Source organism: Antennarius striatus, chromosome 1, assembly GCF_040054535.1.
Source record: "Antennarius striatus isolate MH-2024 chromosome 1, ASM4005453v1, whole genome shotgun sequence".
NCBI classification, from domain to species: Eukaryota; Metazoa; Chordata; class Actinopteri; order Lophiiformes; family Antennariidae; genus Antennarius; species Antennarius striatus.
The window spans coordinates 863,518-888,467 of NC_090776.1; the positions used below are offsets into that span (position 1 = coordinate 863,518).

The 24,950-nt window shown below is 47.4% G+C and overlaps 2 long non-coding RNA genes and 1 other non-coding gene across 3 annotated transcripts; all 3 read left to right on the forward strand.

Annotated features, from left to right (window-relative positions):
- The first annotated feature begins 1,285 nt into the window (after positions 1-1,285).
- Positions 1,286-3,930, forward strand: LOC137595190 (uncharacterized). The gene is made up of 3 exons (XR_011035392.1): positions 1,286-1,734; positions 2,170-2,243; positions 2,770-3,930. It is a non-coding gene; the product is annotated as an uncharacterized lncRNA (long non-coding RNA).
- On the forward strand, positions 2,576-2,690 carry LOC137601123 (small nucleolar RNA SNORD67). The gene has a single exon (XR_011037032.1). It is a non-coding gene; the product is annotated as a small nucleolar RNA SNORD67 (small nucleolar RNA).
- A 16,069-nt stretch (positions 3,931-19,999) lies between the features above and the next one.
- On the forward strand, positions 20,000-23,400 carry LOC137599780 (uncharacterized). Its single transcript, XR_011036871.1, has 3 exons — positions 20,000-20,681; positions 22,292-22,397; positions 22,928-23,400. It is a non-coding gene; the product is annotated as an uncharacterized lncRNA (long non-coding RNA).
- Positions 23,401-24,950: the final 1,550 nt, after the last annotated feature.

Consider the following 24,950-nt stretch of genomic DNA (forward strand, 5'->3'; position numbering starts at 1 on the left):
ACGTGAGCAAACCTTTTTGACGACGTTGCGTTGGTTGGGTTGTATAGTCTTTTGTACAAAGGGATTTCATGAGCGTTTTTAGACTTGTATTAATTCTACTCACTGGAGAAGAGCGTTTCCTGTTTGTTTTGCTGGATTATTTTAACCACTGTGTTTCTAAAGCCGTGTAAATGATAGGGAAGATGCCAGTTATTTAATAGTGCTCTTTTACCTTATGGAATACTGGTCGCGTATAGCTGTTGTAAAGTTAACTCAAAGGTATTTATGATTTCTGTTTGGTTGTCACTTGATGTGTAAATATTTGAAAAGACTGTATATGTATTTCCATGGCAGTACTAACAAGCTGTGTTGTGTGATATAGTGAATTCTCCCTTTGCTATCTTTTAATATAAAATTGCATTTGCATTTCAAGTGAACTTCAGAGTCTAGTTGCTCTTAAAAATCATTCACATGGATCCACAGGTCAACGGGAGCAACGATGTCACGAGACAAATGTTAATTTTAGCTTTGAATATTCAACATTAATGTTTGTTTTTGGGACAATTATAAGAAATGCTTGGATTAGATTAATTTTAGCTATTTTTCAGGTTTGTATATGAAGTGTTTGACTTTAATCTCTTCCATTTCTAAAGCTTAAATTTACAGGTTGTTAATTCCAGTACAATAAACGACACCGATAGTCTTTAGAGCCTTGATTTGGAGAAAAAAACCCTCCAGGAGAAAACGTGAGTGCAACAGACATCACCTAAAATATGACCTTTATTTTGAAAGGGAATTCAGACGCCAAAGCAGCAGGTGGAGCAGCCAGGTCTGTGTGACGTCACAGGATGCGACGTACAGGTGATTTAGATTCAGATTTAGACGTTCCTTATTTGTCATTGTACAAAAATCACATCAATGAAATTTATACAACGAACTGTCTGACTTTTGGTTTCCGGTGAACAGAATTAGGGAAAAAAAAAACATTGTTTACATGTCAACACTTGTTTCGTCACATTCTGTGAACTGCTTCTTTATTTTGATATTTTAAATTAAAAAATTAATAAAATTAAAGCTTAAATCGATCAGAATTAGACGTATAACTCTTGAAATCACGTTTTCAGATCGTCTCAACTGAAGGAAGAAAAAAACGGAGAAGAAAACAGGAAGCGAAAATAAGCACGTGACACGTATGCAACTTGTCATTGGCCGTCACAAAAATCTGTCGTCCAATTATAGTTGTCACTGTGTGGTCAAGTTGACCAATCCGCGATCAGCTTTTAAAGCGGACTTCTTTTAACTCGGAGAAGCTGGATTCTAAACGCAGCGCTACGATGAACAACAACCGAACAAACAAACAAACATGTTTGTTTAGCGGGATTCGAACCATTTCCTTGTTTTTAACTTTTATGGGATATATTCGTAGATATTTTAGCAACGCAGCGACATTTTTTGACTTGAGAATGTACGATATCGCTAGCTTAGCCAATAAGCTAACATGCTACCATGCGCTGCTAGCTGGTGTCCCTACAGTTAGGTTTGTGTTAGCGGCTAGCAGCTAAATGCTAAGTTATTTGCAACGTCATCACACCGGAACGGCTGTCCGGTTTACCGGAGAGTCTCGTCGGTTCCGGACACATGGCTAACGCTAACATGCCCGTGTTGTGTGGTTAGCTTTGTTTCGCTGGGAGCTAGGCTAAGCTAACTAGCTTGAAGCCCCCACGCCGCTGACTCCGGACCGGATGGAGACGAACGGTAAGCCGCCGCTAACCCGCGGTTAGCTCCCCCTCCCGGTGACGCTCGGTTCGGGGGTGGGGGTGATGAGCTGCACGGTTCCGTCGGGGCGCCGGTGCGGTGACGTCAGCGCCCCGGTCCGACCCAGACTGGTAATCTTGTAATCTTGTAATCTAATCTGGACCAATATTTGTAATAATCTATGATAAATGTATGATCAGGATTAAATCAGTATTAAATCGATTGAAAACACTTATTTCAATTCAATTAAAAAACTTTATTTGTCCCCAAGGGGCATTAAAGGCACCAAGAGCAGCAGTCTTACCAGGACGGGTGTATAAAAGGGATAACTCTGGAAATTAACATTTAAATTCCTGTTTTGCGTCACAGACAAACTTCAATACTGTGTTAACTTAGTTTGAACTGAACGTGATTGGTTCTGTGTTCTTCTGTCAGGCTAACATGGACTGGGGGTTGGACCCCCCCACCCCCACCAATCAGGACTCAGATTGCTGACATTCATCCTTCAGGTCTGGATTCGTTCATTTGTACCAAACTAACAAAAGGATTTACCTGAGACGTGTGTGTGTGTGTGTGTGTGTGTGTGTGTGTGTGTGTGATGAGTGTGTGTGTGTGTGTGATGAGTGTGTGTGTGTGATGAGTGTGTGTGTGTGGATGTTGGCTCCAGTGTTTTTCTGATTCTACAAATTGGGTCATCAGGCTTTAATATCCTACAAGAGAAGCTGTGATGAGAAATCGATCGAGAGTTTGGAAAGTTTTAACCTGTTCCAATGGGGGGGGGGGTGTGTCGGTCTGAACTTGTTTGACTTGTTGTGTTCTGATTGGCCGTTCCAGCCTCTGGGGCGGGGCACTGATGAGTTGCACGATTGGTCGGGTTGCTGATTGCAGTTGCTCAGCACACCTGTCCTGACAACCTGTGGAGACACTCACTGTGCACAGGGGCCATCTGAGCCCCGCCCCCAACCCCGAAGGAGGGCGTGACTTCTCTGTCATCACTTCCTCACCCACATTTTGATGTTTTTGTTCTTTTTCCAGCCTGAAAGCGAGTCAAACCGTCGGGTGGAGGAGCTCCGAGGTGAGAACACGAAGCCTCGTCCATCTGTGTTGAGGAGCGGAGATCTTCCTCCTGGCACAGATGATGATGGTGAGAGCTCTGCTGATTGATTTGTCACCACTGCACCAGTTTCTCACAACCAGACCGTATTTTCAACTCACCGACTGGAACATCTGCAGCCGTCCTCCAACCCTTCATCGCTCCTGCTTGAAGAGCGTCTCCATCTGTTGGCGCTTCACACGGTGTTCCCCCCCTCCCCTGATAAATCCCCTCGACACGTTAGCGGTGGTGGTGTCTAATAAATCAGAGGAGGACCGTCTGGGTCCCATCACACCTCTTACAGTTTTAGTGTGGTTTTTACATCAGACGTGGACACTAGTGGGGTGTTTCTGTGTCAAACCGGTCGGATCAATACCGAACCGGTCCAGAGGTCGGATCAATACCGGGCCGATCCAGCTGGAAGCTTCGGTAAAACGGGATGAAAAGAGAGGCGCTAAAATTACCACTAGACTGTTGCTGATGATGACCTATTTTTCTGTGCAGGCTGTTTCTTTTCTCTTGTTGTCGAGGGAAATTGCCCCGGCGGGCAGGTTCCTACGGGTAAAGGGTTTTTTAAAAATCTTTTTTTAAATCAATTCTGGTTATTGTTGGAGAATTACAAACATGTCCAACACAGGACAAACACGGCAGTAAATACAGATGGAGTATTGAGCTGAAATTGTTTCATCATGGCTGATTGCGTCTGTAAATGTCAGCGATTGAGCGGGTTCTGATTCTGTCGATGCCTCCAACACGTCTACATGGTTCCTACATGTTCTAGTCCAGCGTGGAGGACTAGAACGCCAGCGCCTCGCGGTTCTCTTTAAAGCTTGTGTTTATGGAAACAATAAAATCAGGATTGAGATTCTGTCTGAAGTTTTTCTTGTTTGATGCTGAAGCTTTAATTTGTAAAAGTGGAAGTTTGTTAGACGTGTGAAGACAAGTGTGTTTTACGGTCTGTGCTGTGACCCGTCTGGTGTAGATAGATAGATACTTTATTAATCCCAGAGGAAATTGTATATATCCACTGCTCAGGCATTACATCACGAATAAATACTGGAAAAACACCAGGAGAAAAAGTGACATCACAGGACAGACACTACACTAACAGACACATGCAGCACTAACAGGACTTATATACTAAACTATAAAATATAAACACTATAAAATTAAAATATAAACTGTATAAAACTAAATTAAATCCATTTATCCCCGTATTGACCTTCCCACCTCCCCCCCGCTCCTCCTGAGAGAGTCATTGTACCCCCTGATGGCACGGGGCACGAAGGAGGACCTCAGCCTCAGGCGGAGGGGGGGGGGGGTTGTTCATGATGGCCTTCATTTTAGACATGGTCCTGCTCTCCAGAAGCGTCTCCACAGAGTCCAGGCTCAGCCCGACCACTGAGCCCGCTCTGCGGATGAGTCTGTTCAGACGGTCCATATCTCTTTTCCTGGCCCCCCCACCCCAACACACAATGGCGTATGACAGCACACTGGAGACTACGGACTGATAGAACATGAGAAGGAGCTTAGGACAGATGTTGAAGGAGGCCAGCCTCCTCAGGAAGTACATCCTGCTCTGCCCCTTCTTGTACACACAGTTGGAGTGGGACGAGGAGCCGGGTGGTGGGGGAGCTGAACCGATTGAAAAAGCTGTTTAGTTCATTCGCTCGTTCAATATTCCCCTCCACAGTGCTGCGCCCTTTCCCGTGTCCGGTGATGGTTCTCATCCCATTCCAGACCTCCCCCACCTGGTTGCGCCCCAGCTGCTTCTCCAGCTTCCTCCTGTACGCCTCCTTGGCCTCCCTCAGGCAGAGTCTCACTTCCTTCTGGCCCTTCCTCATCTCCTCCTCGTTCTTGCTCCTGAACGCCCGCTTCTTCCTGTTCAGGACAGCCTTGACTTCCTTGGTTACCCATGGTTTGTTGTTGGGGTAACACCTGATTGTCCTGACAGGGGCCACGGTATCCACACAGAACTCCATGTAGTCTGTAAAACACTGAGCTTCCCCCTCAATGTCCTCCCCATGTGAGCCCACAATAACATCCCAGGGGGTGGTCTGGAAGCAGTCCCTCAGCATCTCCTCTGCTTCCGGGGACCACCTCCTGACCTGTCGTGTTGTTGCTGGCAGCCGTTTCACCAGCGGGATGTAGGTGGGCTGTAGGTACACTAGGTTATGGTCTGATTTACCTAGTGGAGGGAGGGGGGTGGCGGTGTATGCCTCCTTAGCATTAGTGTAGAACAGATCGATGGTTCTGTTCTTCCGTGTGGGACAGTCTACACACTGGACCATTGTGGGGAGAGATGAGTCCAAGGTGACGTGGTTAAAGTCACCGGTGATGATGACGAGCGCCTCCGGGTCCGAACAGTGGAGGTGGTCCCATAGATGGTCTCTCGTGCCGTCTCTGGGTCCGCCCAAGGAGGGATGTAGACAGCGAGGACAATAACGTTTGAAAATTCACGCGCCAGGTAGTAGGGTCTGATGCTAACAGCTGTTAGCTCCAGATCGCGGTTACAGTGTTGATTTCCTCGTCACATGGCACCATCTATCGTTGGTATAGATGATTAATCCACCTCCTTCTTACTGGCGGTGTCAGTGTCCCGGTCCGCTCGTACGGAGGAGAATACTGTTGTTGACCACTAGGTGGCAGCGGAGCATCAGAAGCTCCATTCTGACTCACAGCTGATGGACGTCTGCAGAGAATCAGATGTTTAAGCTGCAAAAACAGAAGTTCAGTCTGTCCATGACGAGACATCAGTGACATGCTAACAGCCCGATGCTAACTCGTAGCGCTAGGTGTTGACCTGCGTGTGAATCATCCATTTTCCTGGTTCTTCATCCTGTTACCTTTGGAGGAACCACCACAGGATCGGTTCAGACGTTCTAAACATCTTTCGTTCTGTTCCTGTTTGTGGATCCTGAACCAGAGGAGGAGGTCAAAGGTCACGTTCTGCAGATCTGACCTCCAGGTGTTGATCCATTCTCCTGCTGACCTTCCAATCCAGAGTGAAGATGTTCTGCTGGAGTCAAACGTCTGCAGAAGAATGAATTCTTAACGGATCCATTTGGTTTTTATTGTGACAGGATGTTCATTGAGGTTAGAGTAGGAGGCGTGGCTGAAGAAGGCGGAGTCAGAAGTCGACATGTGATGTGATGCTGTCTGCATTTTGTAGGTTGTTCCTCTGTGGGCGTGGTTAATTAACGGGTAGAACATCCATCGCTGCTTCCTCTCACACCCACTGGGGGTTTGACGTCGTCTTTTCTCCGCTGTCTCTCGCCTCATTTCCCATCAGCCCCACACGGCGTGGCGGCTCAGGGGCGATGATTGACAGGACATCGGCGCCTGATGACGGCGAGCTAATGGGCCGCGCCACACCGCCAGATGCGCCTCCTGTTGTGCTTTAAAGCGAAGTCACCGGGAGTTAGGGACACGCAGCTGGGCTCACATTACCTGAGGGGTGGGGGGGGTTGCATTCCACACCTGAGATAAGACGGGGTAGGGGCGGGGCATGTCTTAAAGGAGACTAAAATGTTTGCCGTCTCAGGAGGGATGCAACCCAGTCAGGATGAATGTCGCTGTGCAGCAGAAGCTTTATGGTTCTTTTACCTGTTTAAGGTAAACCGTCTCCTCCTGCTTTACCTTATATGGTCGTGTCTGGAAACAGGAAGTGAGGATAACTTCAGATGTTCTAGAAACATTCCAGCTGACCGTGTCTGACGCTACGCTAACCGAGCCCGTCGTTAACTGATTATCTGTGCTGCATCCAGCCTTTGCAATCTGTTCCAATTGGTTAGCAGCGCTAAGCTACTTTAGCGAGAGCTACAGCAAATAATAGCCGACGGCGCAGTAAGTGTGAGGGTGTTGTTTAATTACCCCCCCCCACACACACATACACACACACACTCCTCCCTGGTGGAGCCCCAGATAAGAGGAATATCAGCCAATTAGCTTAATTTAGCATAAAGTCTGAAAGCTTGAGGGGCAGCAGCGAAACGGCGTGAAAAATGAGCATCAAGAAAAACATGTTTTTCTCCTTTCATACAGTAAAACACTGGAGACGTCCAACTAGTCAATGTTGGTCTCTAACGTCCATCAAGTGTTAGCGTTGGCTTCCCTCAGGCTATTGTTAGCCTTCATATTAGCTACGCTTTGAGCAGTAACTTAGCATTGTGCTGCCCTCAGTGAAGGTTACCACACATAAATGTTAGCAGGTAAAGCTACGTTTTTATGCTAATAGTCGTGTTCTGATCCGTTCCTCTGCTCCATCCGTGTTCCGTTAGCGTTCGTTAGCCTTATTAGCTTTTGATGTGGAAGGATGGGCGGAACAAAAGGAAGAAACGGGAACAGGAAGTGAATTAAAGTTGTGTAAACAGACACTAAGGAACTCTTCTCTCATTTGGAAAATATTCCAAAAAGTCAAACTACAGCCTGAAACGTTTTGCAGGTCATCCAATCACGTGCAGCCAGACATGATGATGTCATTGCACGTAGGCGTGGCCTGTATGCTTTAATTTTGTAGGTGTGGCCTCTGCAAATGTTGCTGGGAAACAGTTAAGACTTGATTGTGAAGCCCCGCCCCATCACATGTGAAGCCAGCTGATTGGATGAAATAACCCAACGTATTTTAACAATGGCGTCTGTTCTGTGATAGATGACCCCCCCCCCAGGAAGCGGCTAAATCACATGAATTCATCTTGGATCTGGATGCTGAACAGACGCCATCCCCTCCACCCGTGATGGATGACCTCACGCCCAACACACACACACACACACACACACACACACACATATAAAGCGCCGGCTGCTCACGCCCATTAAGAGCACGTCCTTATAAGGGGATTAGGGGGCGGGTAATGGAACCCCGGGACCCTGGGCCCATAATCTCCTGCCTGATGCCTTTTCTGATCAATCTCTGCTGTCGCCTCTGAGGTGGATGGGAAATGTCATTGGCTGAGCTGGAGAGGTTGTGTGTGTGTGTGTGTGTGTGTGTTTGTGTGTGTGTGTGTGTGTGTTTACACGTGTACAAGACAATAAAAAAATGTAATCAGCTGTCAGATTCTGTAGAGTTTCTTTACTTCCTGCCAGTAGATTTACTGAATGACGTCTTTTCTACGGTTCTATGATGCATCAGGATCCGTCGCCACCTGCTGTCCTGGCGTTCACACTGCAGCTTTTCCTTTTCTGGAGACGTGTTTCTAGAACTTTGTCCTGTGGACACAGAACATCCTTAAAACGCTGAGAAAAAGTTGATGCGTGATGTTAGCGTGGGCGTGGAGATGATTCATACGTGTCTGTAAACCTGTGAGTGGACCGGTGGAAGGACACGTTTGTCGTCTTCCGAGTCCCTGTTCGGAATAAAGACCCGCTCTGACGGCGGGCGTTCTGACGGCGTCCTTCATCATGAACGAGTTTCCTTTACGAGATGAAATCTGTCGTTTGATGGGGGGAGGGGGGTCATTATGAAAGGTTCTTCAAGGTGAGGTGTGCTCTTACAGGTCTGTGTGAGTCTCTAGATTTCATATCACACTATGTTCATCATGGGCTTGAAGGAGCCCGGTGCGTTCAAAGACTCAGGTTTTACCAGCGCCACCCGTCCCTGGGTCAGTCCTTTGTTTATCGGGCCGTATCTTCCTGTCTTTTTAATGACACTCCTGGAAGAACTTCATGACCTCACCTGTTGCACAGGTGGGGGTTGAGTTAGGAGTACTTAGGATTCCCATCCTCTTTGCAGATGAAGTTTTCCTGTCATCTCTTTTTAAATCGCCTTTCAGCTTCTGCTGAAGCGGCACAATATCTGGCAATGGAAGGTGACAAGAAAATATACGAGTGTGTCTGCGGAGCCGCTTCCAGATCAGATATTAATATTCCCTGAAAGCAGCGGCGTGGATCTCATCGCCCGTCCTAAAGAGGGTTTCATCTCGCATTCCTCTCCGGCTTGACTTCCTCTCATTTGAAGTGTGCAGATGCAGACGGCGAGTGAATAGACTGGAGGAGCTGCTTTCTCTTACATCTGGTATTAAAACCTGGGGGGTCCCCCCTTCTCTTTGAGAGGATTAACCCTTGCAGCCCGTCGTACGGCAGAGATACCAGACAACAATTGGCCCGGCTTCCCCATTAAAAGGAGCAAACTAAAGATAGTAAAGTCCTTTCTACAGTGGGGTGGGGGGGCGAGGACGGACCTCTGGAGACGGGATAATAAACGATGGACTCGGTCCGGTTCTTAGAGCCTCCTTTGTGGGACTCTGGGGGGGCGCGACCAGCTCCTGGTGGGTGCTTTGTTATTCCTGCTGACCGCATCTGGGGCTAATAACGTACAGAACCGCCTTGGCCAAACTTTCCTTTAATTTGGCGGTGAAGGGGGATGCTGCACCCCTCCCTTAGTCAAGACTACAGATAACTGTGAGTCAGCAGATGCAGATTTGGAGACAGGTACCTTTGGTGGATGGAGGCGGAAGCTGCAGCCGTCCCTCGGCCGGGCGGCAGCGGCGTTAAAGTGAAGGATGACTTGAAGCAGCCTGTTTGATGCCATCTGTGCCGCATTGCTGAGATCGGCGGCGGGAAGTCGCGGACGCGTCTGTCCTGACTGTCAATGAGGGGCGTCCTGGGCCGGATGGGAGTCTAACAGAAAAGAAGGGACGATAAGCTCAGATATTCCAGCTCCTGGGTCACGGTTCCATCCTGTTACCACAGCAACAACGGTTGTAGAAATCTAAAGTCGCTGCCCGTTTGGCCAGACGTCTGTTCCCGTTGTTGTCCATCCTTTGTCGACCTCAACTGTGGGCGATGAGTGACCTCAGACATTCAGGAAGTTCAGGGAACACCTGTTAAAGCTGTAAGCTAAAATCTCCCATTTAGCTTATGGTCATCAATAAATTAACCACTTCTCTCTAAGTGGTCTTTGAAATTAAAATGAACCAAAAGTAATCTCCACAAAAATGCCTATTATCTTCAATTTTTCAACCCAATGTCAGAATAAATCAGTCAATGAATCTGATGTTGGACAACCTGTAAAAGACGGACATGAGGTTTAGGGGTTCGGGTAGGGTTAGGGGTTTTTGGTAAGGTTAGAAGTTTGGGGTCAGAATGGGGTTTCAGTTAGGGGTTGTTAGGGTTTGGGTGGGTTTTAGGGTAGGGTTAGAGGTTTAGGGATGGGTGTAGGGGTTGGGGTAGGTTTAAAAGTTGGGGTTGTCACTGTTAGGGGTTGTTAGGGTGGGTTTTGGGGTTAGGGTCTAGAAGAGCTAGGTGGCTGCTTCTATACTATAAAGGTCCAAACCAGTTTTAGTGTAAATACAGTAATGGTTAATGAAAACATGCTAATGTTCTTGAGTTTTATTTTCCCACAAACCAGCTAGCATTCTGTTAAAGAAGTCTCATTGGTCACTTCAGAGTAAACATTACCCTTAGCTCAATTAGCACGGACAGTTGACTGCTGGCACGTCGCCCCTTCTATTGTCAGAAGTGCTGTCTGAAGCCATCGCCACGGTGACCATAATCATGTTCAGCACAAACATTGGTGCATGAAGGAGCTTTATTAGCTCAAGCATAATTAACTGTAGGAATAAGCAGAGGGACTTTAATGAAGGCCTTTACATGAAACCTCTTCTTCCTGTTACATTCAGATAAATCTGATTGGTCCTCACCAAGCAGCTGATCTGAAGAATCCAACACATCCTGACCCGCGCCACCCGATTCACATTCAATTTAATGTGAACGTTTAATGTAAAACTGAACGGTGGTGGTGTTGGAGTCCCAGCTGCCTGACGCCAAAGACTTCCTGACGCCAAAGACTTCCTGACGCCAAAGACTTCCTGACGCCAAAGACTTCCTGACGCCAAAGACTTCCTGACGTCAAAGACTTCCTGACGTCAAAGACTTCCTGACGCCAAAGACTTCCTGACGTCAAAGACTTCCTGACGCCAAAGACTTCCTGATGCCAAAGACTTCCGGACGGCAAAGACTTCTGGACGGCAAAGACTTCTGGACGGCAAAGACTTCTGGACGGCAAAGACTTCTGGACGCCAAAGACTTCTGGATGCCAAAGACTTCTGGATGCCAAAGACTTCGGGACGCCAAGGACTTCTGGACGCCAACGACTGCTGGACGCCAAAGACTTCCAGACGCCAAGGACTTCTCGACGCCAAGGACTTCCGGACGCCGACGACTACCCAACACCTAAGACCTCCTGACTGACTTCTAGTCTCTCCTGATTTAAATATTTATCACAGTTCATCTTGCGGGGACCAGGAACTTTTTTTTTTGCATGGCTGTCAGTTTATAGTCGTTTTAATCAAAATCAAAACTCCAATCGTTTTACGTTAAGCGTCTTTTGATCATCAACTTCGTTTGGTTTCTCCTCTATGTTCATCTCTGACCAGTTTGCTCTCATTTGGAGACAACCTCAGTCACAAACTCCAAGCTAACAACAGCCAGGCTGCGAACAGAGCTAAAGGTGCGTTTTCGCCCTGAAGTCACATTCTCCCTCTGAGTGTTGCTTAAAGTTTCATCAGGGGAGGGATGAGGTCGATCTGAGCGAACGAGGGGCCCTCCGACTGTTCGGCGCAGCCCCGACTCGTCTTTTGATATCGAACAGCGCTGTCACGACGTTAGCCTCGCGTCGTCTCCTGGCAGTTCAGACCGCGCTGATAATTATGACAGCTGACGACTCGGATTAGCGTGACAGTCGGCTTGAAGGTTGAACTTCTCGTTGAGATTCCTGAGTGTCGGCGTCCTGCTTTCATCCGTCGTCTCTTCTATCGACTTAGTTTTTTATTCTTTTGTGGAGGTTCCAGTGGGAGTAATTGAGTGGGGGCAAGGGGGTAACTCACCTGGTGCACCTAGTTGTTCACCCAGGAGTCAAAGTCTTCTGTAATTTTACTGTTACCCCCGTAGAAATAGCGCCCCCACTGGGCTGGAGTCCTTTGACATGATCCGACCTCTTTTACTTTGCCTTCTTCTGATTTTGGTGCATCAACAGCGCCACCTACTGTCGTTTGTAGGTGATTCCGTTGACTGTTATTTTGATATATTTTACAGGTCGCCAAAAGTTGATTGCTTTTTGTGCGTCTTGATTAAATATTTATTCAAACAGACCTTTTCCCCGTCCATTAGTCTGCAAAGTAATTAAAATAAATCAATTATTTTGAAGGAAAATTTGTTTTTATTTACTCTCTTCGTCTTACCCAACCAGCTGATGCCCAGAAGCTAATTAATTAGCATCAGATTACAGTCAAGCAGGAGGGATTTTCGTTATCTTGATTTGCCCACAGAGAATAAAGGTACGCTAACGTGTTTGTGTTGAATAAAATCTGTCACCGATTACACTTCCACCAGCGTTTAACTTTAAATAATTCCTGCTGTTGTGATGGAAACACGGATTAAATCTGAGTGCGTCTTACGCCTTGGGATAAATGCTGCAGGTCAGACCCGTGGGGACGCAGAGATTCATGAAATAATATCTGGACATCTGCTGAAGAGATGCTTGTAAAGAAACGCCGTTAAAACAGAAATGCTCTTTTATTTTAATATTTGCTGGATGAATTTCATTTTGCTGCTGAATGTCAGCGGCGCCTCCAGCTTCAGGGGCGACTCGTGTCGGCGCCGTGACCTGAGACGGACGCGGTGGCGTGGCGGCGTGTCATTAGCATAGATATTCCAATGTTTCCGCGTCTCGGACGCCGTTCATCTCCATGAACTCTCTGACCGGCTTTATTGAAGCAGTGATTGATGGGAGCTGGAGCGATGACGCGTGAAACCACCAGAGAGGATTAAACCATCTGATGGTCGCCGTCACGTCCTGGATTTAAGACCCCCCCACTGGCCGAGACACGCTGCCCTCTAAAACCCGGCGCCGTGCCCAATTCCCTCATCTGATGCAGAAGAAACCTCCATCACTGCGTCGCGTCTGCTGTTGGAGGCACTTCCTGTTGCTTCCACAGGGACTTCCTGTTGTCTCGGGACAGATCTCGAAGCGAGGAAGACTTCGTTTCCAGGATCTGCTGGAATCGAGCGAAGAATCGCCATCTTCTCCCGACGGAGGAGGTTTTCCGTTTCCTCCCAATCCGGGCTGTTCTGCTGTGGCGGCTTGATGAATCATTCTCGACGCGCTACTCGGCGCCACCCGTTCCAATCTACCAATGCGAGCCGTGGTAAATGGGCTCCATAAATATGAAGCAGGCTGCACGCCGAGCCGGGCGTATTTGTCACCGGGGGGATCGGCAGCCTCGTTTCCCGACGCCGCTAACAAACCCCCCCTCACTCCTGTGTGGTGATGATGGTGAACTTCTCAGCGTCATTAAACGGAGGGAGATTCATCACCAGGACGCCGCCGCCGCCGGGCTGCAGAACACAGATGCTCCACAGAGGGTGGAGGTGTGAGAGGTGAAGACATCATTAATGGATGCCCGCATCCCGGATTAGAGGATCGATCTCAGACGACGGCCCGGTTCCGCCTCCAGCTGGAGCGCCCTGAAGATTCATCCGTTCATAATCGTGCTTTTTATATTTCCTCCATGCACGAACCTGACCGTCCGACAGCAAGGAGCTACGACATCACTTCCTGTAAAGGAAAGTTTATTTTCTCCCGCAAAGCGCCAACCAGGCTCCGCCCTCCTGGTGACGCCTCTTTCAGACTCTTCCCACCAATGAGGCGGCAGAGTTTCCTCCTGGTGTCGCCGGTGAGGTTCAGCTGTGATTTGTTCAGCGCTGACGGGACCCCCCCCCCCAGACGTCATTAGTTATTTACACCCTCATTACTTCCTGCTTGCAGACCTCGGGTTCCTCCAGACTGAGCGGTAAACACAGACGGGTGGAAACACAGGGAGATGTTTGAGGAGATGAATATTTCATCCAATGAGCAGAACAAACATGTTCTGGCTTCATCAAGCGTTTCCTGCTTCAAACCTGGTTCTCTGACGTCCTATTGGTGCAGAGCGTCACCGCGATGCGTTGGAGTCTGGAGCCAGCTGGAGGTGACTGATGATGCCTTCACTGACACATGAAGCGGCGTGTTGAAGGCTGGCCGGTGGAGATAAACGCCTCTGGCCAGGAGTTCTGTTCTCCTCCCATCCCGGTTTGACTCCATGGCTTTGACTCGCTGTTCTGAGACTCGTCAAACACACGTGTCATCGCCTCCTTGATCGGCTGCTGCTCGGCTGAAACTGAAGCTGGAGAAGAGCCTCCTGCTGGAGGACGTGTGTTCTCTAAAGCTGTGTGAACGTCTGGTTTGACCCCAGAAACTAAACCTGGCATCTGATTAATCTAGACCACATGTGTCAAAGTCAAGGCCCGGGGCCAAACATCATTTAATGTGGCCCACAACAGCATAAAAGGTCAGAGTGTAAAAATCAATAGATCAAACTTCTTTGACCAAAATTGCATTTCCCACAATGCAGTAGTTCAGCCCATTCTAACTGACTAAACATAGTGAACAAAGTTAATGTCCTAACTTGTGTCTGATGTTATTTTTCTTTATTGATTGATAGTTTGATCCTTGATTGATGGAGTTCTGTGGGTTTAATAACCTGACAAATGAAAAGGATTTATGTTAGAACAGAGAAACAAACAAACATGTTTTTTCTGTCTAACTGTAATGTTTGGAACTAGAATCAGTCAGAAATTCAGTTATTTAACATTAAGGAGTAGTTACATTTAGTTACATTACACTGAGTTACATTTATTTACATTTATTAGTTACATTAAGGAGTAGTTACATTTAGTTACATTACACTGAGTTACATTTAGTTACATTTATTAGTTACATTAAGGAGTAGTTACATTTAGTTACATTACACTGAGTTACATTTAGTTACATTTATTAGTTACATTAAGGAGTAGTTACATTTAGTTACATTACACTGAGTTACATTTAGTTACATTTATTAGTTACATCTGGCCCTTGGAGGACAGCCGTTATGCTGTTGTGGCCCCCAGTGAAGATCAGTTTGACCCTTTTGACCTAGGATCTTGTTTGCTCTTCACTCGATTGGCTCGTAGGGTTAAACCACCTGGACTCCAGGTGTGACTGGATCAAATGTTTGATCTGTGGGGATGAAGACGACTCCTCTTCCTCACGTCTTTGCAGATGAAGGCAGATGTATTCCGGTGTTCCTCGTTCTGTTTCTGAACCCTTTCTGATCACGCCGTCCCGTCCAGCAGAATAACGACTCATTCTCCGGCGCCGCTAAGGATTGTAGCGCATTAGCAGGGATTCTGAAGCAGAGCCGGGGCAGAAATGGATTCAATCTGAAGCTGAGGATGATGGGAAAGGTGTGGACCGTGTCTGTAGATTGTGAGGGCATGAGGTCACATCAGGACCTCTGGGGTACGGGCATCAGCGTCGACCTACATGAGACGCAGACTGACTCTCATTTGCCTCTTCTTCTGTGGTCTCCTGAGCCGATGGTAGCGCCGTTAGCCGTTAGCTAGTCGTTCTCTCCACCTCATCCCAGACACATTTCAGATCCAACAAACTGCTCATTTATTCTAATTGTGAGGAAACGGATGCTAGCCTCGTCAAACCGGAGAAAAGACGTTCTACCTGCGGCTTCCTTTGCGTGTCATCCAGAAACACTCCACCGGCGTCTGCAGGCGAGGCGCGTTAAACCCCGTCCCTCCGGGGTTAATTGACTCTTAGAATCCATTTCCAGCGCATGAACGTCTCCGGCGGCGCCGCCGTATCGATATCGCTCCATTATCCCGCCAACAAACGGCTGTTCTAACCGTGGAATCGCCGCTCCGCCTTCAGCAGGTGTGAACGAAGCGTTCGCCGACGTGTCAACGCTTCCCGCTGCCTGCGTCCCCAGATAAAATGCACAATATGGCGAGCGCCACGCTCCCGCCTCCCCAGCCGGTATTGATTAACCCTTCGTGACACGTAATTAACTCACCGCCGCCTAATGTTCTGTTTGCAGGATAACATCTGAACACTTCCTCCAGAACATCTTCCTGTTTGTCCGTCGTCCAGGAAGTGTTTTTAAATTAAATCCGTTCGCTAGCGGCTAACGGCTAAATGCTTCACGCTTCTGACGCCAGAGCAGCGAGGATGCTGGGACGTCTTCAGACCTCTGTAGGCCCTCATGTTATCTCTGTGAGGTAAATTCATGTGTGTGTGTGTGTGTGTGTGTGTGTGTGTGTGTAGGTGGTGCTGATGATGGAGGAGTCGTTGCAGCGACTGTGGTTTCATTTCTACGGCCCATTGTCTTCCATCAGGAGGATGTTATCAGCCTCTGCCAGGCTCAGCCCCCCCAATGCTTCAACACCTGTGTGTGTGTGTGTGTGTGTGTGTGTGTGTGTGTGTGTGTGTGTGTGTGTGTGTGTGTGTGTGTGTCCCGTCTCATTACCCGGTGAGCGTCATGTTATCTGCAGCGACCACATTTACCAGGCAGACCTTTGCCTCCTCCTCTCTTTGTGGCGAACTGAGCTGTCGTTGCCGTCGGCGACAACATCTTGACATTAGCGCTGGTGATGAAGGTTCGCTCATCATCAGGTTGAGGGTGTTCACGATGTCTGTGTGTACCGCCGCCAACACCGCCTCTCAGGAGGGGCGAGGGTTAATCTGACAGGAAGTGTGTTTATGTTTTTGTTTGTTTTTGTTTATATTTATGTTTATATGTTTATTCACATCACACAGTAAACCCTCTTTGATCTCGTTAGCATCGGCGTCAGGCCCGGAGTGTCCCCAGCCTCTCTCCCTTAACTCCGCTGTGATTGGCTCCAGCAACCCCCGTGACCCACGACAGGAGGAGGTGCTAATGTGAAGGCGAACGATTCTGGAGTCTGCCTCAGGAGCTGAATGGAACGCTGCCCATCTCACAAAAAACCGCCTGTTCAGGAATGGAACGCTGGATTGGGATCAGGAACGCTGGATCGGGATCAGGATCGCTGGATCGGGATCAGGAACGCTGGATCGGGATCAGGATCGCTGGATCGGGATCAGGAACGCTGGATCGGGATCAGGAACGCTGGATCGGGATCAGGAACGCTGGATCGGGATCAGGAACGCTGGATAGGGATCAGGAACGCTGGATCGGGATCAGGAACGCTGGATCGGGATCAGGAACGCTGGATCGGGATCAGGAACGCTGGATCGGGATCAGGATCGCTGGATCGGGATCAGGAACGCTGGATCGGGATCAGGAACGCTGGATCGGGATCAGGAACGCTGGATCGGGATCAGGATCGCTGGATCGGGATCAGGATCGCTGGATCGGGATCAGGATCGCTGGATAGGGATCAGGAACGTGGCTCTTATATAACTGTCTGTCGGTTTAGGTGCGTTTAAATAAAGCTTTGCTGCTTTCAAGTGAAAGTCTCTCCATCGGGGGGTTTGAGGTGGGTTGTGGGGGGGCGACGTCTGTCGCTGCTGAAGGCGCCAAGAGAAGGTCGGCCTGCAGAACGGCGTCTGAGCAGATGGCGCCGGTCTGTGTTGTTTTTTAATCACATGATGGACACCTGCTTCATGAAACACACAGGCTGTTTCCCATGATGCAATGCAATCCGAGGGAGGGCGGTGTCAGTGTTCACACCTCATATTCCAGAATTAATTAGTCAGTATTTCTTAAACACTCAGGAGCAACACGAACGCATGAGAACTGATCAGTGGAAGCTAACATTAGCATGGGTGTTAGCCAATGCTAACAGCGTAAAATATTCTGAATGTGATTCTGATGGCGTTGCCATGTCAACAGGATCTTCAGGGGCATTAGCCTCTGTAGCAGCGGATGCTAACCCCGCCAACAAATTAACTGACTTTGGTTCCTTTTCTTCATTAGTGGTTCTACGGAGACGACGTTCCACACCTGCAGATATGCTAACTAGCTTCTTGTCATTAGCCAAATAAACATAAAAGGAATTTCAGTCATTCTTCAAAACCTACTTTACAAATTTCACAGCTGTTTGAAGGCAGAATAAATCATTCATGTGTGACTCATCATGGATTCACTTCATTATTCAAGCTTTAGCACAAAAACACATTTTAATTTTAATCAAATTAAATTTAACCAATAGACACACACACACACACACACACACACACACACACACACACACACACGACCCGGCAGGTTAAATAAACACTTAGCTGCTCCGCCTGACCGCGGGTCAATGCCGGCGCCGTGGCTCAGCTACACGCTGTAATTACACGCTCATTGATTGGACGGGGCGTCGATGAGGCGTTTAAGCCCCTTAATCCTTGTTGTGTTAGCATGAGCGATTAGCAGGCGGCTAACGTATTCATCCTCTGCCTGCAGTTGTTGCCTCTTGCATTTCAATCCTGCTGCAGTCGGGAAACGTCGATAGAGGAGGTGAAGGAGGAGGTGCTGGAGATACTTCCTGCTTCGAGTTGAAGCCACGCCCTTTTCTTCTACCCCAGCTGATCTATCAGGAAAGTCAGACGTCTGTTATCGTTAAAATAAACCAACTGAAAAGTCCATCATGCGCCGCGGCGTCCGTGTCTAGCTAGCTGTAGCCGCTAACGCTTCGCCCTCTTCCTGCTGTTTCCTCGCCGTAAATGGGCGTTGTTGCCGTTGGAACCGCGCCGTCACCTCCGATGACCTCCGAGGTTCCAGCCCATGAATGGTAAGAGCCTTGGCGTGCCCCCCCCTCCCCCCCGGTAGAGGAGAATGAGGCCACCAATCACGTTGAACGGGACTGACGGCCCGGAGCGAACAGAGCGCCGGCTTCACGGCTGACAGACAACAGGTTAATGGACTACACCCCTGCCGGAGCGCCGCCCGCCGGAGGCGTCTCAATCTCCTCTGATAGAGATGCTCCTCCTGGCTGGGAGGTGCAGGTGCCCATGGCAACGCACCGGCACCGATGATGCTGTCCCAAAGAAGAGAGCCAGTCACCTGTGTCTCAGGTGACGTCAGAACAAAGGAAATGTAGGATTTTCATTTTGTTTGTCAAACGTTGGTGAAAGGAGCCAATCAGATGATGAGAGCGCCACCAGGGGTGTGTTCTACACATCAAACACTGAACACACACGCATACATACAAAACATTTTTTTAGACCAGGTCGGGTTATAGCTAGGGTTAGGTTAGGGGGTTTGGGGCTAGGGTTAAGGATAGGGTTAGGTTAGGGTTAGGGGTTATAGTTAGGGTAAAGGAAAGAGTTAGGGTAGCGTTAGGTTACGGTTAGAGTAGGTTAGGGTAAGGTTTAGGGTTAGGGGTTAGGTTAGTATTATGGTTTGGTTTAGTGTAAGGTTAGGGAAGGGTTAGATTAGGGTAGGGCAAGGATGGGGTTAGAGAGGGTTTAGGGTAGGGTTGGGCTAGGGTCAGAGGGTTGGGGTTTAGAGTTAGGGGTTAAGGGTTAGGTTATGGTTAGGGCTATGGTTAAGGTCAGGGGATTAGGGGTTAGGGTTAGGGTAGCTTTAGGGGTCAGGGTACAGTTAGGTTAGGGTTAGGGATAGGGTTTGGGGCTAGAGTAAGGGATAGGGTCGGGTTAGGGCTAGGGTTAGTGTTAGGGGCTTATGGTTAGGATTAGGGTTAGATTAGGTTTAGGGTATGGGATAGGGTTTGGTTAAGGGTTAGGGAGGGGTTAGGGTAGGGTTAGGGCTAGGATTAGGAAGGTTTAGGGCTAGGGTCAGAGGATTAGAGGTTGGGGTTCAGAGTTAGGGTTAGGGTAAGGGCTAGCGTCAGGGTAGGGTTAGTGTTAGGGTCAGGGGATTAGGGATTAGAAGTTAGGGTTATGGTAGTTTTAGGGTTAGGTTACGCTCAGGGTTAGGGTTAGGGATAGGATTTGGGGCTAGAGTAAGGGATGGGTTGGGGCTAGGTTTATGGTTAGTGTTAGGGGGTTATGGTTAGGGCAGTGGTTCTTAACCTGGGTTCTACCAAACCCTAGGGGTTCGGTGAGTCGGTCTCAGGGGTTCGGCGGAGACAAAGGTCAAGACAAAACACCTGACACATCATGTTGGGTAAGGGTTTGGACTAGGGTAGCATTAGGTTAGGGTTGGAGTAGGGTTAGGGTTAGGGTTAGGGTTAGTGTTAGGGTAAGTGTTAGATTAGGGTTAGGGTAGGGTTAGGGGTTAGAGGTTAGGGGTTAGGATTATGGTTTGGAGTTAGGGTTAGGTGAGGTAAAAAACGTAGTCCCTTCAAAGGAACTACAAAGTACACTGACACATGGGAGTCACCTTAAAATGCCATTGATCAAATCAAAAGTTTAAAGGGGCCCTATTATGAAAATCACTTTTCCAGGTCTCTACATATACATAGTGGTCCTCCCTAACCCGACCAACTCCTAGAATCTGGTAAACAAACACTTCCTGCATCATTAGATATTTGGACTTTTAGGAAGTCACGGCTCTGAACGACTGGATTCCACCATAAAGCGCTAGAATAGGCATCCTTGACGTCAGACTTTGCACTCTGCTATTGGACAGAGTATTGGACGATACGGATTGGTGGACATGCTCAGGGGCGTGGACGATATGGACTGGTTGACACGCCCAAGGGCGTGGTCATCCCCAAGTCGGACGTGAGGCAGCAGTCTGTTGGAATGGCGTCCATCACAGGGAGACATGATAGTTGTTCAGGTGTTGATTGTACAAATCAACACCAGCGTTTATTTTTAATCCCATCAATGAAGAACAGAACAGACCGTGGTTACATTTCATGTTTAATGTCTCTGTGCAGCTACATCTCCTGCTCGTTAGTTTGTGTGTGAACCACTTCACTCCAGCCTGTGTTAGCAACGAGGGTCAGTCCAGACGGGGCTTTGTCTGAGACTGGTCCTCATTCAGGATCACTCCCCACCATAGGGACCAAGGACCTGCACCCTGGACCAAGGACCAAGGACCTGCACCCTGGACCAAGGACCTGCACCCTGGACCAAGGACCAAGGACCTGCACCCTGGTTAAGGTAAGTCTGACCACATTTATCTTTAGCAGTTGTCTGTTAGCATGAGTGATCAGTGCTATGTGGCTAATTAGGTGGTGCTGCTTTGTTTCGTGTTTGCGTGTGTGGCTCCAACGTGTGTGTGCTAAACCTACAGTACCTACTGTAGGTACAACGTGTGTGCGCTAAACCTACAGTACCTACTGTAGGTACGTGTGTGTGCTGAACCTACAGTACCTACTGTTGGTACAACGTGTGTGTGCTAAACCTACAGTACCTACTGTAGGTACGTGTGTGTGCTAAACCTACAGTACCTACTGTAGGTACAACGTGTGTGTGTTAAACCTACACTACCTACTGTAGGTACAACGTGTGTGTGCTAAACCTACAGTACCTACTGTAGGTACAACATGTGTGTGTTAAACCTACACTACCTACTGTAGGTACAACGTGTGTGTTCTAAACCTACAGTACCTACTGTAGGTACAACGTGTGTGTGCTAAACCTACAGTACCTACTGTAGGTACGTGTGTGTGCTGAACCTACAGTACCTACTGTTGGTACAACGTGTGTGTGCTAAACCTACAGTACCTACTGTAGGTACAACGTGTGTGTGCTAAACCTACAGTACCTACTGTAGGTACAACGTGTGTGTGTTAAACCTACAGTACCTACTGTAGGTACGTGTGTGTGCTAAACCTACAGTACCTACTGTAGGTACAACGTGTGTGTGTTAAACCTACAGTACCTACTGTAGGTACAACGTGTGTGTGCTAAACCTACAGTACCTACTGTAGGTACAACATGTGTGTGTTAAACCTACACTACCTACTGTAGGTACAACGTGTGTGTTCTAAACCTACAGTACCTACTGTAGGTACAACGTGTGTGTGCTAAACCTACAGTACCTACTGTAGGTACAACATGTGTGTGTTAAACCTACACTACCTACTGTAGGTACAACGTGTGTGTTCTAAACCTACAGTACCTACTGTAGGTACAACGTGTGCGTGCTAAACCTACACTACCTACTGTAGGTACAACGTGTGTGTTCTAAACCTACAGTACCTACTGTAGGTACAACGTGTGTGTGCTAAACCTACAGTACCTACTGTAGGTACAACGTGTGTGTGCTAAACCTACAGTACCTACTGTAGGTACATCTCACCAGAGTTGGGCTCACGTTTGATCTGTTTTCTTTTTGTCGGTTAGCATGAATGAAGTCATGCTATGCTAGGCTATGTAGGGAGGTCTGCTTTGTTTCAAGTTTGCGTGTTGTGTGTGTGTGTGTGCGTGTGTGTGTGTGTGTGTGTGTGCGCACACGCTCCCACACGTGTGTGCGTGCTGGACCTACAGTATAAAACTAAAACACAGTAAGTTGTTCTCATGTTTTCTTTCCTATTACCTGTCAGCATAAATAAAGTCAGCTAATGCTAGGCTACGTAGGGAGTTGTGCTTTGTTTCGTTTTGTGTGTGTGTGTGTGTGTGTGTGTGTGTGTGTGAGCGCGCACGTGTTAGAGTCGATTGTTTGCTGGTCGTCATAGCAACAACGCACACAGGTCTGTCCTCCTTATCCAGAATCAGAACATTGGTGTCCTGACATTAGTGTCCCTCTTCCTTGTGCATCCTTTCAGCCCACAGCTTGAAGGGACGTGGGGGGCCAAACTGACCCAGTGGACACCCATACTGTTGGTACACAGCTGTCCTGCAGGACTCTTCATTCCCACTATTGAAGTAAAGGTATGTACAAGTCATATTCCATACAATGTTTTAATAAAATTGGTTAGACTAATTTTATAAATATAGTTGTCTATAGGTGTTAGTGAATGCACATGTGTTGATAGTAGTTCAGTAAAAAATAAGAGTGTTGTGTATTAGAATATTCTAGCAAGACAGTAAGTGAAGACTTTAGTATAAATTTTGAGACAGATTCATGTATGTCATGTATTGTTTTGGCTCCTTAATGTCGTTACGTTTGGTGTACCCCTCTACAAGATCCACTTTCCAAAGGCTTTTGAAGGGACAATGCAGAGTCAAACCTCACCAGACAGCCAACATTCTGTTAGTGTTGTAATATTTTAATATTTTAAACAAACATGTTTTAAAATTCTGTTGGTAATTGTTCACAAAACACAGTAAAAAGTAACCATACAAATAAATAAATTAGTGCAAGTACCAGGATGTATTTTGAACACAATTTTTCTAAACAGAGAAATGAATCAAACAATATCAATAACAGTAAAGATCAATCTTTGTGTTTTATTGAACAGGTTTTGTAGCTGACATGTTGGACCTCATATGTGACAAAGTCTTGGTGGACCCCGTGCCATACACACCTGAGATGTTGTCCATTCCTGTCCCAGAGAATCTGTCTGCCCAGTGTGAGCGTCCTGACAAGGAGGAGGTCATTGCCAGCTACATGACCAGGGTCAACCAAGACTCGGTCTAAATCCAGCGTAGTGGCCTTCGTCTTCAGGAAACTCCTGGCGTATGTGAAGGACCCCACAGGGTGGAATGACGACCCGGATTCTGCGTCCTAAGTAGCCCCAGCACCAGCCAACAAAGGGGCCATAGGCCAGATGTCTGCACCGTCTACAGAAGGAGGACACAAAACTATTTATTTCACAATGTTTTCAATCCTGAGTATTACAACTGTTGTTGATTTCCTGACAGGATGGCTCTGTGTTCTCATTATTATTATTGGATGTATTGTTTTATGTAAAGAAATGCTTGTATATGTCAACAGAAATGGATTGTGAATACCAAAAAATGTTCAACATGTCTTTTAATAAGATAAAAATCAAGGTATCGCAAATACAATAAAGTAGACTTTGTTGTACCTATACTGTATATGTCCTGTTACTGCATTAATGAAGGAATGCCCAATGAGGCAAAATAAGACATAACTAGTTTTTATTCCGACATTTTTCAAAGAATGACTTACCGATGTATTGGTCTCAGACTGAAGGGCCACACTCGGCCCTCAGTACGTGAGCGGCCCTTTGTAGGGTGTAGACGTTTAGGTACACTGGCTGGAACCCAGGATGTTGAGTCATGCACGGAACCTCATCAACCTGCAGACGGCTCCTAACCTACAGGGAAAACCATGGTAAAGGTCATTTAAATTTACAGTTGTAAAAGTAGCCGAATACCGTAGAGACATAACTGTGTGGTTTAGCTGTGAGCTTGTTACTTGTGTCTCCAAACATGTTTTCTGCTTCTGTTGGCACACATTCAGTGTCCACAGGGACACCTGTACAACAGGTGAAGACACCTGTACAACAGGTGAAGACACCTGTACAACAGGTGAAGACACCTGTACAACAGGTGAAGACACCTGTACAACAGGTGAAGACACCTCAAAATAGAGCAGATAAAGGCATGACTGCAGTATGGTTCCATCATTTCAGCATTAACCTGGTGTGATGGTAGCAGGTGTCAGCTCCGTGTCTCGTCACAGAGGACTGCCTCAAATATTTAGCAGCTTAGTAACGGGTTAAATCAATGTGATATAAAAATAAAGTCACTTAGCTGTGAGCAGAAGCTAGCATTAGCCACATGGTAATAACTATCAGAACCACCACCAGACTTTACTGTCACTTATAGAAATACAGGAACATTTTAACACTAAACACATCTGTACATATACTAAATACATAATAAGACATGTGACATTATTACTGTGTGATGAGAGGCGGGAGTAGAAGCTAAAGTAGCTACCGGACGATGCTAACGTCCTGTGATGACGTAGGTTACACAACAAAACAACAGAACCAACTAAGTACCGTTCACACGGACTAACCAATCAGAAACGTCCTGCTGCAGCCGCACCGTCGGTGTTTCTTCAGGAGCTTCTGGGTCCGACTCAGGGTCATGAATGTACGCCGACACGCTGGGTCCTCCAAACGCCATAATGCTAACAAACGTAACTCCGGTCAGTGTCCCGTTAGCCTAACGCTCTACCTCAGAGGGGCGTGGTCCAGGTGAAGGAGGCGTGGCCCAGCGGAGCTCATTAACATACTGCAGCCGGAGGCCTGAAACGAAGCGTTTTGTGAGGAGCTGAGATGAGGGATTTTGAAAAGCTGATATTTAGGACCACAGATCACTTTAGGTCAGAATATTTGAATACAGTCTAGTTGGACATCTGGCAGCTGAATGACATTAAGTTAGAAATACAGAATATGGGACCTTTAAGAGAATTAAAATTAATTGAAATTTATTAAAATTAATTAAAATTGGGAGGGAGAGAAGGAAGGTTAGGGGGATGAGGAAAACGTGGGGGAATTGGGATAA